This window comes from Meriones unguiculatus, chromosome 10 (genome assembly GCF_030254825.1).
Source record: "Meriones unguiculatus strain TT.TT164.6M chromosome 10, Bangor_MerUng_6.1, whole genome shotgun sequence".
NCBI classification, from domain to species: domain Eukaryota; kingdom Metazoa; phylum Chordata; class Mammalia; order Rodentia; family Muridae; genus Meriones; species Meriones unguiculatus.
In genome coordinates, this window is record NC_083358.1 from 78,214,658 (window position 1) to 78,231,363 (window position 16,706).

At 43.1% G+C, this 16,706-nt stretch overlaps 1 protein-coding gene across 3 annotated transcripts in view; it reads left to right on the forward strand.

Moving 5' to 3' along the window:
- The first annotated feature begins 6,981 nt into the window (after positions 1-6,981).
- Alpk1 (alpha kinase 1) overlaps positions 6,982-16,706 on the forward strand; it is a 99,017-nt gene continuing 89,292 nt past the window's right edge. For all 3 annotated transcript variants that reach the window (XM_060392718.1, XM_021648737.2, XM_060392719.1), the window contains exon 1: positions 6,982-7,104. The gene's annotated coding sequence lies outside the window, so the exon portion shown is untranslated. The remainder of the gene's footprint in view (positions 7,105-16,706) is intronic.

Here is a 16,706-nt window from a genome sequence, read left to right on the forward strand (position 1 = left end):
AGAGCACTATTCACAAGTACAGAAATGTCATAGAAACCTTTACTTTATGCCAATAAAATATAAGCAGGGCTATTATTAACACTGTTAGGGAAAATACAGATTAAAATTCAGGATCTAGGGAGCATTTCCTTCGTTTCCTTCAACTGTCTGACTTGAGTGGTCAGGGATGTGACTGTGAATAAGCATATAGACTGAATCTAAATAGAATCCAATCTCACTCAGGATTGTTTAACTGACAACTAGTTACAAATAATCGATCTTAAAACTGAAAATGAGCTTGTGGGCAACAAGAATCAGGTAAGAGTTTGTATGTGGAAGTTTCTGTTGCCTCAGGGCCTGAGGAACACCTGGGTGTCACCTCAGTTAAGGGCCTTTGCTTATCTCCTTTCAGATAGTTATAATACCATTGCAGTAACTCTGACTAGCCAGACTTCTGGAAGGCCCAGGAGAGTCTAAAACCTTGACTCTCCACAAGCCCAAAAGAAATATGTCCACTTGTTTCTATAGTTTTAGTTTGTTGAGTCTTCTGAAGATCCCCAGAGTACATGCCCAAAAAAAAGTGATCTTAAATCACTCACTTCTCTATTAGACAGTCTGTTCTAATTGTGCCTTATTGCTGTGCATTCCTACAAGACCAAGAAAAGCAGTCTTTAAATGAGGTCGTTTCACAGTTACTTCAGATTTGGCTTCATCTTTGTTCAAAGCCAAATCTTCAGCAGAGTCACATGCTTAGTTCTGAGAGATTCACAGCTCAGCAAGGGCTGCCCTTACAGATCACTAAGAAAGCAGAAAGAATATCATCAAACAACAAGTTTCGTGCAAACTCTTTGCATGAAAGTCTCAAAAATATGTTTTAATCTGCTAAAATCATGGCTGTTGGAATTCATGTTTGATTTCCTCTTTCTCCTCCTTCCCCTTTTTCTTACTCCCCACCACTTCTTCTACAGTTTCCTTAAAGGAAAAGCAAAACCAAAAACAACATCAGTAAAACCAAAAAAACTGAGCCATCTCTCTAGCCCACAATTTCATTTTTCTATTAAGATGCCCTGAAGGAGTGAGGGCTTTTGCACTCAGAGCTGTTCATGGAGGTCAGCATCCTTCATATCAGAGGCTGAACTCCCTTTTCTGAAGATCTCCTCTGGCTTTTACACTTACTTAGCCTCCCTTGAAGGAACCAAATGTGCTGAGTGATGAGGGTTGGGTTTGTAGGAAGTCCACTGAGTCTGAGCTGAGCTGAGCTGAGCTGAGCTGAGCTCTTTAGGGAAGTGGTTACTCTAAGAACTAGGCCCGAATGGTTTACTAAGCCAAAACGAAAGTGGTCAGTATCATATATGTTCTTGACACAAAAAGGAGAGCATTACCATGGTAATGCTGAGTGACTGAGTATTTAATTTGAATAATATTAGATGCTCACAACCCAGCACATGACTATCAATCCTTCAACAATCTGAAAGACACAGATTCTATTTCTGTTTAAAGATTAGGTAACATTTGGTCAAAGCCCTCCTATTCAGTTGATATTATCTCGCCGTATCTGTCCTCCCACCATCTGGACCAATCCCCTCACTATAGGTTCCACATGATTTCTAATTATCATACTTAGTTATGCGGTAGCTTCAGCCAGGTGGTTCTAGCCTTAGAGCCAAGAATACAAGGAGGGGGTTGTGAGCTCTCCCTCTGTGGCTAAGGAAAGCTGCTGAGGCGAGGAGTGCGTCAGGCTGTCCTGACACACTCGTAAGCCCAGAGAGGCCATTGTGTGAAGGTGTGAAGGCGAATTGTGCTCAATTGTGATTGTGTTGGGAACCCTAGGATGTTGGAGATGCCAGAATTGTGAGATATCTACCAAAGAGCTGCGTACCTGGTGTGGAACCAGCCCGAAAGAGAGAGAGAGAGAGAGAGAGAGAGAGAGAGACGCAGTCAACAGAGATTAAAGAAGTTGAAGTTGGAGATCTGACGTCAGACATGGAGATGCACTTTGGAGTTTGCCTTGCCGGATTTTGGTTTTGCTCTGGTTCAATATTTCCTCACCATGCTCCCCCCCTCCTGCATGCTTTTGGAATGGTGACATATATCGTGTGCCAAGCGTGTGTTAGAAGTATGTGGTCTGCTTTTTAATAGTTTGATTCACAGGATGTTACATTTTTTTTTCCTTTGTGTCTCAGAAGAGACTTTGAACTTTGAAATACTGTTAAGACTCTTGTTACAGAAGTTGGTCTGAATGCATTTTTGCATTATGATATTGGTACAAGACTATGGGGGCCAAGGAGTGGAATGTGGTGGTTTGACTAAGAATGACACCTGCAGACTCCTGGATTTGAGGGTTTGGTCATAAAGGAGTGGCACTACTTGAGAGGGATTAGATGGCATGGCCTTGTTGGAGTAGGTGTGGCCTTGCTGGAGGAAGCATGTGATTAGGGTTGTGCTTTGGGGTTTCCGAAGCCCAGCCAGTCTCTCTCTTCCTGCTGCCTTCGGATCTGGACGTAGACCTCTCAACTATGTTGCCAGGAGCATGTCTGTCTGCATGCTGCTATGCTCCCGACCATGGACTAAACCCTGAAACCATAAGCCAGCCCCAATTAAATGCTTACGTTTATAAGAATTGCTGTGGTCGTGGTGTCTCTTTCTTGCACTAGAACACTGGCTAAGACAGCTACTTGAAGCTCAAGTAACATTTTCATGAAAACATGGGTTTCTTTGATACCGGTCTGTATACTTTCTACATAGCGCTGGCTTTTCTAGCATTTACTATGTAGACCAGGCTGGCCTCAGACTCACAGAGATCTGCCTGCCTCTGTTCCCCAAGTGCTGGGATTAAAGGCATGCACCACCATGCTCAGCTATGAAAAGACTCTTAAATATCTTTTAGGTACTTAATCCATTCCACAATTTTTTTTCCTATTTATTTCACTTAAATAATAGAAAAAGCTTAGTTTTAGTGATACCATATAGAAAAAAAAGAAAAAGTTGTTTGTCCCTTGCTGGTCTTGAGTTATCTGACACCTGCTTTCTGTTCAAAGAAGCAGCACTCACAGCCATCTGACTTCTTTGTCCACCCCAGTCCTTCAGATTCTACGGTTCAGGAGTGCCCTTCCTTCTAGCTGGAGATTTCTGCCTTCTGATAGTGTGTAGCGTACACGGCAGCTCATCTAGCTCTTTATTATTATTATTATTATTATTAATTTTGTCTCTTTTTTCCACAAGGAGGGAAAAAACCTGTAACCAGAATAAGACACCACCACTTTAAATGGGCTCCTAATCGTTTGTCTTTTATTCACCTCAAAGGAAGTAGACCTGCTGGGCTAGACCCAACCAGGTTGATTATTCTTTTTTTTTTCTCACATCCACTTATTAATGCTACACTGTAAATGGTACTCAGACAAGTATAGAGTGATGTTCCATGTTCCCCATCTAACACAGCTTAACGCACAGTTTAGTGGACACATTCATCCTGGGTGGGCTCAGGGAGTGGTCAGCGCTGGCCATGGGCAGGTGCAGGGCTGGAGCCTTTCAAAGCTTTACTTCTTTTATCAGCACACTTCTGCTTTTGTAAAGAGTGAGGACTTCATTCCTACCCAAACTTCCTGATAGCCCTGAGTACAGCAGGGTTTCATGGGGACCCAGGCATCAGGCATTCTTACTAAGGCTTTGAAGTATCCCAGCAGCACCAAGCTTACAGGCTACCCCAGATTCCACAACAGACTGGGAAACAGGTGAATTCTTAAAAGGTGTCGGAGACACATGCTTCAGCTAGCCAGGATGCTCTCCTGTCCTTACCTATTTCCTCTCTCCATCATCCTCTACTGCTTCATTGCAGGTGTGGCCCAGACTATCACCTCTCCTACCTGCCTGGCATTCAGACAGATCTAATATTAAGGGCATGACCCTGATTCAATCTGTTGACATCTTGTTGAAATCCTCAGCCAGAACATGTTTCAAGTTCAAACCAGAATACGTTTCAACGTATAATGTTGCTGGTTTTGTTTTATTTGAGGTACGTAATTTTGTGGGTTTTTTTTTCTACTGTCATTCTGGGCATTCTTTCCCCAAATCCTTTGTAGATCAAATCCCTCTTTTTCCTCATAAGCCCTGGTTTAGGTCTAGTTCAGTGGTAGTGGCTTGTTAGACATGGGCCGAGCACTGGGTTTGATCCCCAGCACAGAGAGGTGAAGGAGAAGAAGAAGGGAAGGAGACAAGGAGAAAGAAAAAGAACAAAGTGATCTAAGCCCTAGTATTATATTTATATTACAGAGTGTCCTTCTGTTCTCCTGTCCAACCTCCACCTTGCTCATCTCATCTGTACCTACAAATTTTTTTCCTTTCAATCACCTCTAAATAATATACTCCTATTTTGCATATCTCTCACCCAGGCCTGTTTATTTCCACCGTTATCAAGTTAAATGGGGTCCAGCCAATTAATATCACAATATCTTTGGAAGTCACTTTCTTGATGCCTATCGTATTCAATAATCCAGTCTTCTTACTGTAAGTCTTCTTTCTCAAATTTATGTCCTTATTATCATATACCAAGATTTATTTCCAAGATCCCGTCAGTGTTTTCAAGGCAGAAGTGCTTACTAATTATGATGAAGCACAAACTGCTCATCATATATGCTAACGCCTGCCCTATCCTCCTCCACCCACCTTTCACTATGGGGCCTTGAGGGCAGTGCTGGCATGCACTGTCAGCACCCAGAGCACCAAGGCAGCACCTGGCACAAGCCAGACACCTCCTCAGACATTTACAGTAAGTGAAGCTCTCTCTGATTAATTTCTACAATAGTGAACTGTTACTAGAAATAAGAACTGTTATCTTGGGAAACTTTCTGGAACTGAACGCTGTGATTAATGCGGAAACATTCCATCTCTTGTTTTGATGGCTTTGGGAATTTTGCCAGGAATCCTTATCACAGACAGATGTGGCTGTTGCCCAGACTCTATGAAGATAAACGACTCACCCATTGGTATCTTTTCTTCGGTCAGTGTCTTTTCCTATTTCCATGTGTCCTTGCCTTCTTTTAGGCATTAAAATATCACTCCTTCTCCCCAAATAATTTCTAACACATTTTTTAACTCACTTGCCCCCAAACAGGGTTGTTTAAAAAGTCACATAGGTTGAAGTTGACGTTCATTTTTTATTATAACTTTAAATAATTATAAAAGATCTCTGTGTGGTTTTCCTAAACAAAACTCTACATTTCTTTCTTTCTTTCTTTCTTTCTTTCTTTCTTTCTTTCTTTCTTTCTTTCTTTCTTTCTCTTCTTGGAACCAGGCCTCACTATTAAAATTATTTCTCTTCTTTGTTATAGACACTGTTGAACAAACATTCTAAAGACTGATATATACCGTGCTTACGATACATGCATCTTAAATTTATAATTGATTTAAAAGGCAAATATGAAGTTACATATTTGATGAATAGTAAATATTACAGTGCTATTTAAAAGTGCATTTCTCAATGAGATTTATGATATTTAAAAATTAGTTAACATATACCCATTATATACAGCTACAATAAAGCAACATTCCAAGAAAGTATATTTGTTTTTAAAAAAGAAACTATGTTTACGTAAGTGGAAGGTTGTGTCACAGCAATTCTATGTCCTTACTTGAACAACGTTTTTTATTTTTATTTTCTTTTCTTGTTTGCTTTTTGAGACATAATTCTCTGTGATTTCCTGGCTGTTCTGGAACTCACTATGTAGAGCAGACTGGCCTTGAACTCACAGAGATCTACCTGCCTCTGCCTCCTAAGTGCTGGAATTAAAAGCCTGCGCCATCACTCTGGCTGCTTGAACAACTTCTAAAGTCACATAAAAAGAATTATTATCTATCATAAATTAGTTTTTAGGCAACCTATCCTTTTGACTGTTTGATTCTTTCCTTCTTCTTTGTTGAGAAGCCGAGTTGGAATCTATTCCAACTTGTTCAGGCATGAAGCCATTCACATTGTCATTTTCTTTCTTTTTTTTTTAAATGATTTATTTATTTATTATTTATACAGCATTCTGCCTGCATGTGTGCCTACACACAGAAGAGGGCATCAGGTCTCATTATAGATGGTTATGAGCCACTACGTGGTTGACCGGGAATTGAACTCAGGAGTTTTGGAAGAACAGCCAGTGCTCTCAACCGCTGAGCCATCTCTCCAGCCTCACAGTCTCATTTTCTGGGTGTATATACCAAAGGCTTTACCCAAACCCATCCCATTGCTGTTAATAAAAACCCATTCTTATTAGTTCTAATTTATTTATTTTTTTAATGTACATTTGGTGTTTGGAATACATATATATTTGTTTGAGGGTGTTGGATCCACTGGAATTTGAGTTATAGAACAGACAGTTATGAGCTGCCATGTGGCTCCTCAGGAAGAGCAGCCAATACTCTTAACCACTGAGCTTTTTCTCCAGCCCTCCTATTCGTTCTAAACTTCCTCGGCATAGCAGGCCCAGAAAGGCTTGAGTAAGTTGAAACATTGTTTACCTCTTAAATTTTTCAATAAAACATATTTTCGTAAACACCATCTCGTGTGTTTTTGAGATGCTTTTGTCAAAACTTGAGTCACAAACCTTCACCTGCTTTATTGAAAGGCAAAGCAGTCAGGAAACTGGTTCCCTCTCTTGAGAAACTGCGGGAAAACCTTCTTATTTGGACGAGGCGCAGAATAGACTCATCCAGGAGCGAAAGAAGAGACCACCGCCAACGAGAAATCGAGGAACACGGTGACACCGTTTTTGATGCCATCAAAAGACTCTCTTTCTGTGGTCTATCTCTGAACTAGAGCGCAGAGAAGAACTAGGTGTCACAGAGGAACGTGCACGGAGATGTTTATTTGCACTGGAAAAGGAAACTGGGGTTTCCCTCTTCGGCTCCGCCAGCCGCCAGCCGGGGTTAACACAACTCCCAGAAGACCTTTCCCGCAGCAGTCACGAACGGGGCGTGTCCTGTGCCGAAGTTGCCCAAGCGCTTTTCTTTTCAGATTCCCATTTCCTGAAACCGAAGCTGCCGGGGAGAAACGCTGCGTTTCCAGGAAGGCTGTGCCGGAATCACGGACCGTCGGGGTCCGATTGCGCGTCCTGAGTGCTTGTCGCCTTCTCTGGGATGAAAGTGAGTACCGGCCTCCACGTGAGAACCGGCAGGGGTTGCGGCGCCGAGGCTCGCAGGACGGGGGCGGCAGAGCTTCCTCGAGGGTGATGGACGTAGACCCAGCCGGCTCCGCCTCCCAGACTCGACCGCGTTCAAATGACTGAAGCTTCTAGAAGGTCCCCAGAAGGGACAGGACGAGGAGAGCAGAGGAAAGGCCACCAACCGTGTGAAGAGGGGGGAAAGCATAAACCCTTTCTAAGAATGTAAGGATTAATAGCAGTGTACGCTGTCACAGCACTTGTCAGACCTGCTGGTCAACAGCTGGCCTCTTCCTCACCAGATCAGTGTTCTGTGAGGGCATTAAAGGATTGCCGGGATTTCTTAGTTGAAACTGGGTTTGGAGCACGTAGGAAGCCATCCTAGCAGCTACCACCTGCAGGATGGAGTCAGTCATTTTGCCAGGACACAGCTGGGTTTGAAAGTGTGAGGAGCGCACACTGGGGAAGAGGTGACAGGAATTCTGGGTATGGACAAGATTTCTGTTGAGAAGAAAACACTCATAAAAATTAAACTCCACTGTGTGACTGGGTGGAATAGTCCTTTCATTAAGAATTTTCAACATTTGAAAGTAGAACTCTGGTCTGGAAAGTCACAAATGAAAACCTCTGAGGTTGTTAGAATTCACAGTGGGGGGCCAGCCCAAAGGTGGGAGCAGAGGAGAAACTTTCATGTCACAACAAAATAGCATCTCCATGCTAATACTCCCTACTTGGCATTTGAGAAAACTCTGTGCAGCTGATACTCCTTAAAAAAAAAAAAAAATAAAAAATAAATATATATATATTGGCTTTTGCCTGGCTGAGACGTCATAGCTAAAACTATTTTAAAATTTCCCATGTGGATTTGTTGTTGCGACCCCAGTCTGCCCGTGTCTGCATGCCCCTTTCTTTCTCCTCAGTGTCACTGAACACTCGAGGGCGTAATGACTGTACCATAGAGCCTGCAGTCGACTGTACTTTTAATTTAACATGCATTAGAGAAGTGATCGGTTCTGGAGAGATGGCTCCGTGGGAACGGACACTCGTTGCCAACCTGCTAGGTTCAGTCCCTGGGACCTGCATTGTGGACAGAGAGATGCGATTCTCACACATTGTCCTGACCCTCGCGTGCGCTGTGAGGGGGAGAGGCAGCTGCAGCTCAGCCGCACAATCCACTGTCCCTGATTGAAGTACTCGCACTTGAAGTATTTTAGAGTTTGGATTTTTTTTTTTTAAGTTGCATAGACAGAATGAGACACTGTGGCAAAGATGGCCAAGCAACAAAATTCACTTCTCTTTCTTCCGTGCATACACATATCATGAAGGTGATGTTATATACCTTTATATGCCATGAGGTCGTGTATGGAGTTTTGCATATCAGGGCTCAAAAAAGAGTTCTGGATCCTTTTGGGTTTCAGATTCTCAAGACAGAAATCTTCAACCTGTAGTCAATTTTTCTTGTGGCTTGCTGTTTCCATAGCTTTTGCTTTGTAGTTTTTACTGAAGTCTACGTAGCACTAGTTTGTAGACAAGAAAAAAGGAGGGAATATAAACTTTACCTGGTACGTCTATCAATAGCATCTTAGTCCGATTCTTTTCCCTCACATGCCGCCATAACCTGTATGCATTAATTCATGAGTGTTGATATTATATCTATATTTAATCACCACATCTTGCATTCCAGAGTGTGCATTTGGCTCACCCAGGAAGCCTTGCTTGCCATCATCCTTAACCCCAGTTCATCTGTTAACTATAGTGCTGCCCGTTGGTATATAATAGTACAACATCTGTCAAAAAAAAAAAAAAATCCTGCAAGAAAATCCTGTCTGTTCATCATTGTCTTCCTTATATGTAAAAAACATTTTAGAACTTTAGCACGGTTTCTTTTTCTTCTCCGTGTTGTTCTGTTAACATAGCCTATGTTTAAAGTTCAGACGCTGCAGGTTGTCATTTTCTCAGATAACCGTATGACTAGCCAGAAGCTTCTTCCCTTGGCTCACATCCTCCAGTGATTATCAAGGAAGGAAACACAGTGAGTGAGTACTGGTGAGTCAGGTTTGATGGCTGTTTCTATGAGTTGGTGGTGGCTTTAATAATTCCTCTGTGCCCACGTTTTCTGTCCCCTGTCCTTCCCGGATGGGCAAGAGAGCCAGGCAGGAGGATGTTATGCTATGGGGCTGGGGGCACAGTTTGCCAGAGCCTCTCAGAAAAACCCTCGGACACTCACTCTGTGCTATGTAGGGGAAGCCTCTGCCTGGTGAGAGCAGGTGCTTCAGGCTTCTAGCTTTCTGAGAGCACCTCTCTCAATATATTTCACCCCTCCCCCACACTTACTTCCAGATTCAGGTTCTGGAGTTGGCAATCACTAAGATACACCACAGCTCTCAGCTTTACTCTTTCATACCCGCTCCCTAAGTACAAAACCCTCCTGTTCTTTGTTCATCTATTACTCATTTGTTATTGTCTATTGTATAAACCTCTACATTCCAGTCAACTTTACAGAAGGGTTTAATAAAATAAATGTTAATATTACAACAATTGTAATCAATACTATCACCCCACTACTATCATTCAACTAACACTTAGTGTGTTGGGAATGGGGACATGACAGGACACACACCCATTCATGAACCTGTGGAGGACAGAGGTACAGTTGAGGATTCTTACGCTGTCATTCTGCATGGCCAATGGAATGACTCACCGTCTCCAAGAAGGACAAAGTGGCATAGGTTTCATTGCATTACTCATAGCAACAGGTCATTTAAAACTGTGTGCCGCCTCTTTCTGAATCACAGTTGACTGTTTAGATAGGGAAAAAAATCAAACTGTGAATGCTGTGACCATTGGAAGTAGATTGAGACATTCACTGAGAAATATTTGTTGACTGTGTCCCATGGGTCATAGTCAAATTGTACACACTTTATCTTGTTTGATACTTTTTTTTTAAAAAAATCATTTATTCACATTACATCCCCATTGCAGCCGGCTCCCTCCTCTCTTCCTGGTCCCATCCTCCCACCCTCTTCCCCTTTTACCCTTCCCTTTCTTCTCAGAAAATGGGAGGCCCCCCTCCCCTCTCACTGACTAACCCATTCCAGCACATCAAGTTGCATTGGGTCTAAGTGCATCCTCTTCCACTGAGACCAGATAAGGCAGTCCAGCTAGGGGAAAGTGATCCAAAAGCAGGCAAAGGAGACCATGTCAGAGACAGACCCATTCCATTTGCTAGGGGATCCACATGAAGGCCAGGCTGCCAGTCAGCTGCATATGTGTAAAAGACCTACGTCCATTCCCTACATGCTCTTTGTTTGGTGCTTCAGTCTCTGTGAGCCCCCATGAGCCTAATTTAGTTTACTCTGCTGGTCTTCCTGTGCAGTTCTTTTCCCCTCCGGGTCCTTCTATCCTTGACCCTACAAACAGACTCTCTAAGCTCTGCCGAATATTTGGCTGTGGGTCTCAGCATCTGTTTTGATCCTTTGCTGGGTGGAGACTGACGGAAGACAGTTATGCTAGGCTTCTGTCTGCAAGCATAACAGAGTATCATTAATAGTGATAGGGGTTGGCCCTCTCCCATGGAGTGGGTCTCAAGTTGGGCTAATCATTGGATTGGCCATTTCCTCAATCTCTGCTGCATCTTTATTTCTGAACATCTTGTAGGCAAAGTAGATTTTGGGTGGACGGTTTTATGGGTGGGTTGGTGTTCCCTCCCTCCACTGGAAGTCCAGCCTGGCTATAGGAGGTGGCCAGTTCATTCTCCATACCCCCCCCCCCCCCGCTGCTAGGAGTCTCCCCTAGAGTTGCCCCCATATCCTCCCAGGAGCCTACCCTGTCACAGGTTTCCAGCTTCTTGTTCGATACTTACTTGGGTTTTATGAGTCAGACACTCTTATTAGTAGTGATTGCAATAAGAAAGAAAGAAAGAAAGAAAGAAAGAAAGAAAGAAAGAAAGAAAGAAAGGAAGGAAGGAAGGAAGGAAGGAATGGTTGCTATGCCTTTCTCCTTCCTGGCTGTTAGCAGCACTCCATCCCTCTTCCTCATATTGTAGTCTCCATCTATATGCCCAGCCATTTGGTACAACTTAGTCAATTGTCTGCATCTGCATTAACAGAGCCGGCATTCTCTCAGGACCAGACATTTCCCAGGATCCTTGGCTTCTTTCCCCTTCTAACATTGGCCTTATGCACTCACTTCCATGCCAGCACTGGCCTCTCACCACCGTGGGACTCTGTCTTAGGAAACAAAGGATCTGTTCTGGGGAAAGGTTCTGATGAAGGTTGACTAGAGCCTGGTTGTGTTTAGAGATGAGGGCCAGGCAGAGTGTGGGGTGGTGGTGGTGGGAGGAGAAGGACAAGTTTTAAAGAAAATCTGAAAGGCTGATAGAAGTTGGTCCATGCCAAAGTCGTCCCCGCAAGGACACACTCAGAAGCTCCAACCAAAAGCAAAGCATCATTTCTAAATACACCTGAGCATTTAAAATCAGACTGCCTGGTTACCCTCAGTCAGGAAGTATTACACCGAATGTATACTTAGTGAAAACTCGCTATGATTATTATAGGTATAGAGAGAGATAAGGACATAAAGGATTTGTGATGCTTATTTCTTAGTGGAACCAAACTTTCAGTGATAATACCTTTTTGCTCTTTTTATATCTATTGTTATGTGTATGAGTGTTTGCCCAACATATAGGCGCATGCACCCCATGCATGCCTGAACTGGAGGATGTCAGAAGAAGACATTGGATCGCCTGCAGCTGGAGTTACAGATGGTTGCAAGCTGCTGTGTGGGTGTTGGGAACTGAACACGAATCCTCTGCAAGTGTAGTAAGTGGCCCTAACCACTGAGACATCTCTCCAGCCCAAGATTACAATGTTTTAAAAGTCTATAGTCTTAAACAAATAGAAAGATAATTATGGTTCTTCAAGACTGACTCAGCCCCTCTTAGAAATCTGGGGGTATTCAGTGAGCTGCTCTTGCCAGCCTGTTCCAGTACATGAAAATGGAAGTCAGTAAAAGACAAGGGGGAAAAGTATAACTATTACACAAAACATGGCGAAGTTCCAGTGTCTTAACACGATTACCCAATAACAGTAGATAAGAAAGAGCCTCTCTGTGTGGAAACTGCACATTCATGAAGTAAAAGCTGCATGAGCCACAGACCATTCAGAAGCCCCAACCGAGTTCTTTGCATAGGGTGTGTCCCTTTAGGTACTTGTATCTATGCCTCAGAGCAGGAGCAGCCACTGCCACAACCAGGAAACATGGGGTCATTGACGGAGGCCTCCACCAGGAGTCCAGTGTGAACATGGTGAGAATGTTGTGTTTGGGGCTGGAGGGATGGCTCTGTGGTGAAGCTGCTCTTCTAGAGGACTTGAGTTCAGTTCTCAGTACTTACATGCTGGCTTATGACCATTCATCCATTCCAGTGGATCTTGCCCCTTCTGATACGCATACAAACACAAGGACAAAATACTCACATGTCGATGAAATAAATACCAAAGAAAATGTACCTATGAAGTTCAAGACAGAGGTTTGGTCTTGACATAGGTCAGAAGTTGCCAGCAAACTTAAAATGTGCAGTTATAGGGTAGGTTCAGTGGCAGAGGCCTCTAATCCTAGTACTTGTGAGGCAGAGGCAGAGGCAGGAGGATCTCTGTGACTTCCAAGCCAGCCTGATCTACATAGAAAGTTCCAGGCCAGCCAAAGCTACATAGTGAGACCTTACTAAAACAAAAAGTAGCTATTATAGAATAAATAAAAAGAAGAGGGTTATCATTTAATACTGCTTAGGCTGAAACGCTGTAAACATTGTCGTGTTTCCTCTTGTTACTGAGTGATTAAAAACAGTAAGAGCCACAGAGCACACAATGTGTCATCTTAAGCACTTTACGTGCTCGGGCTGATGTTATTCAACAGTTCATCATCTCATAGAACCCACTATATCTGCAAGTTTAAGAAGTATCATGCTGAAGTCTGTGCTACGACTAGAAAACAGGCATCAAGGACACATTTCCGGGGCACTAAGGCCAAGTTCAACAGCGGAAGCAACACAAATGGCAGGTCATGCTAAACCCAGCAGACTGGAGTTGAGGGGTTTGGAATTTATTCTCTAGGCAACACAAGCTTCTTTTAAGTTACAAGGTAATCATTTTGTTTCTGTTTTCTTTTCTATTCTTTTTCTTTTTCAAGAAGCTACCTGACAGTTTGTGGCAGAGATGGGTAGGAAGGCCAGTCTGGAAGTTAATGGTCCAAACTGGGTTTGGACAGAGCCTGGCACAGGAGGCATGAAGAGGGCTTGAAAAGCAAAACCACATTTAGGAGGTACAGCTCCATCAGCTGTCAGGAGAGGGGGAAGAAAACAGGAACAAAGACGTTGGAGCAGGTGTGTGCTCAGGAGCACCGCAGGGTCTTAGCGTGTGGGAGATCCCTGCGGCATTTGATAAATACGTATGTCTCTTTGCCTTATTGATGTTCTCTTTACACACTTAGCCATTCTAAATTACTTCTTAAATGGATCCCCCCCCCATCCCCAATAAGCATGCCTTTTTTTAAGCATGCCTTTGCAATGTTCTCCACAGATTTGGTAGCAAACTCTGTCTCCATAGATAGCATAGATATGGCTTTTGTCATCACCTCACTGACTCTATAGATTTTTGAGACAATTGACCAGTAAGTTGTTTTCCAAGATGATTCTTGGACAGATTAATGCATTGTTACAAAAATGAAGCTCCCAAAAGATTACTGATCAGGTTAACAATATACATGGGCATTTCAATGCCTCACAAAAATTTTTCTCTGGGTCTTCACCTGTCTTGTAGATCACATAAACCATATTTGCTCTTTAGCCCCATTTGCTTTCATTAATAAATAAACAGGAACTTCAAGCGTATCGCTGCTGCTAGGTTCCACCAGAAGAGGGCAGCAGTGATACTCCAGGAAGAAGAATGGATTTAACCGGCTTTGAAATTGGCCTTAAAACATGAACACCCAGGGTAAAGGGGAGGGCACGAGTAGCGGGTGCCAACATCCTAGTTAGCATTCAAAATGCACTCGTGTTCAGTTCCAGAAACACATTTCCTAAAATTTCAGAAAAAGAAAAAATCTGATGAAATACCGTGGCGTGACGAAGCACCATTTGTGGAGATTTCTGTTAATACTGGTGAGGATTGATGCTTAGAGATATTCTGAAAAACTTGCAATTTTTTTAATTTTTATTTTTTGTAGAAATTAAGTCTTTTGTGTCTTGTTGGGAGTATAGAGAAAGATTATATTAGTTGGAAAATAAAATGTGTCTTATTTTCTTGGAACATTGCAGATGTTCTTGAAACAAAAGGGAATGTTTCCATGTTATCAGCAGTTAGTTAGGGGTGTGTAGGAGCAGGCGCCTAACAGTGATTTTTCATTGGAGCCCACACAACTTTTTAAAACACGGAACAACAATGGCTGGGTTTGCTCAGATGACTGGAAACTAAAACTAATAGTAAGAAATGCTAGTATTAGCTCCACAGAAGGAAACAGGACAAATTGTTCTTATCTGTCTTAGAGTATAGTTGTGAGGAAGAAAAATACTTACTCGAACTGAATAATATGGTAGCTACAATTGAGAGAAAGTTTTTAAAAGAAAAATTAAAAAAAAAAAAAGAAAAAAGGAACCAGTCTCCAGGAAGCTCCAGATGAGAGTTGATGTGGGAAGTGAAGTGAAATTGAAACTAGGACTCAAGGAGAACCTTTTTAAAGCTAGTTTTGTGGGGGGAGAGGTTGAGGGGACTGGGTTGGACTACCAATCCTCCTTTTTATAACTCTCAGGTGCTAAGATTCCAGTCAGTGCAGTGCAATTCCCAGCTGCTGATTTTTAGGCCCACTTATGTTTTTATTTTCTTTTAACTATAAAGGAAATGGATAATGCGAAAGTTACAAATTCCGGAAAACTGGGAAGCAGTAATTGTTGCAACAACTTTGCTAGCTTATAGAGCTGTGAAACACCCCACTATCCTCTCTCCCCCCCCCATAACTGCCTCCATGACCTAGCAAAACCATAGCTGGAAAACCTTTTCTCAGGCCACTCATCTCAAAGCCCTATCCTAAACACCCCCTAAGACCTCCCATGTCTGTGCAGGCACTGCCACCTTCCCCAGTTCTCAGTCAGCTGAGTCTGGCTACATTTTCTTGGCCACATAGGTTGCTTGTGTTTCTACAAGCTCCTTAGACTTTTGTTTTGTCTCTTTGCTTTCTATCACATCACTTCCTGGACTTGGGTTGACTGAGCAATTGAGGTAATATCTGAGATAGTCCCCAGTTGGCTCTGACTGGTTACAGACGAGCCTCGGTTGGTTTCTCAGTCAGACAACTTTGGCTCCCTTCTCCGGCTGTGTCCAGAGCATCTGTTTCAACCCCACTCCCTCTATTCCAAGCCTTACTCACTCCTGCTACCTAATGCCCTGATGCCCCCCTCCCAGGTTCTCTAGTAAGAACTCTTGGGTTGCCTGTAAATCATTAGTCATTATTGTATCCTGCTCCCTACCGTGGGGAAACAAGTGTTCTGCTTTATATCCAAGCCTACTCCTGTTTTCTTAGGCCAAAACCTCTTCTACCTCTTTTATGATTCTTCTCATTGTTCAAAATCCCTTTTCTATTTTCATTTTACTTTTTTGCTTTTAAAATCCATTTCTTCTTAGCTATTGGCCAGATACTGGCCCACAGGATAATTCTTATGAAAGATTCATTTCTCTTCAGACTGTTAACTCCCATCTTTCTCTTAACAAAAGTGCTTCTAAAAATAATGTGTGTGTGTGTATACTTATTCCCTTTACGTCTTTGACATTCACCCATCAGCCGCTTCCAGTCGGTCCTTTCAGGGAAATGGCTGCTCGTTAGGTTGACAAGAGCTTCAGGTGCCTGAGCTGCTTGCCTCTCCCTGGATTTTTAAAGAGCTTGTTGCTACGCACAGCATCCCCTGTCTCCTGCAATTTGAGGGTTCTAGTATTTCCAGTTTCTAGATCTTGGTTCTTGGTTGTATGTTTGTTTTGTTGTTTTGTTTTGTTTTGGTCTGCTTTCCTATGCTCTGGTCTCTTGAGTCCAACAATCCTCTCAAAATCTGGCTCTCCTTCGTAGTTTATCTCCCCCAGCCCCAGATCAGAGACTGGTACTAGGACCTTAGGCATGCTCTTCAAGAGCTCAGCATCTGGGCTACATGCCCAGCAGTGTTTCTCTTCGCCTGCACTGAAGACTGGGGTGTCCTCCTCATGTGGACGATTCCCAAATATCTCTAGTCCTCATGAGTTTACCTCATATTTCCCACCTTCTATGGAATGCTTCACCAATCTTCAAGCTGCCGTGGGAGCTTCCAACAGCCCAAGCCTGAACGCACGACAGACAACATGGTGTGTAGAATCCTGCACCTCTTCCCTTTCTGTGGCATCATCCCAATTCCCTCAGCCTCGTGTGCACCTCTCCATGCCGCCACCCTGTCCTCAGGTCCAGCTAGCCACCCGTCACTCACTGGCATCTTCCTGCCCTCTGTGTATAGCCGCCACTGGTGTTCTGAACAAAGCCTCGCATAATGAAACCTCTCCTTCTTCAAACAGACAT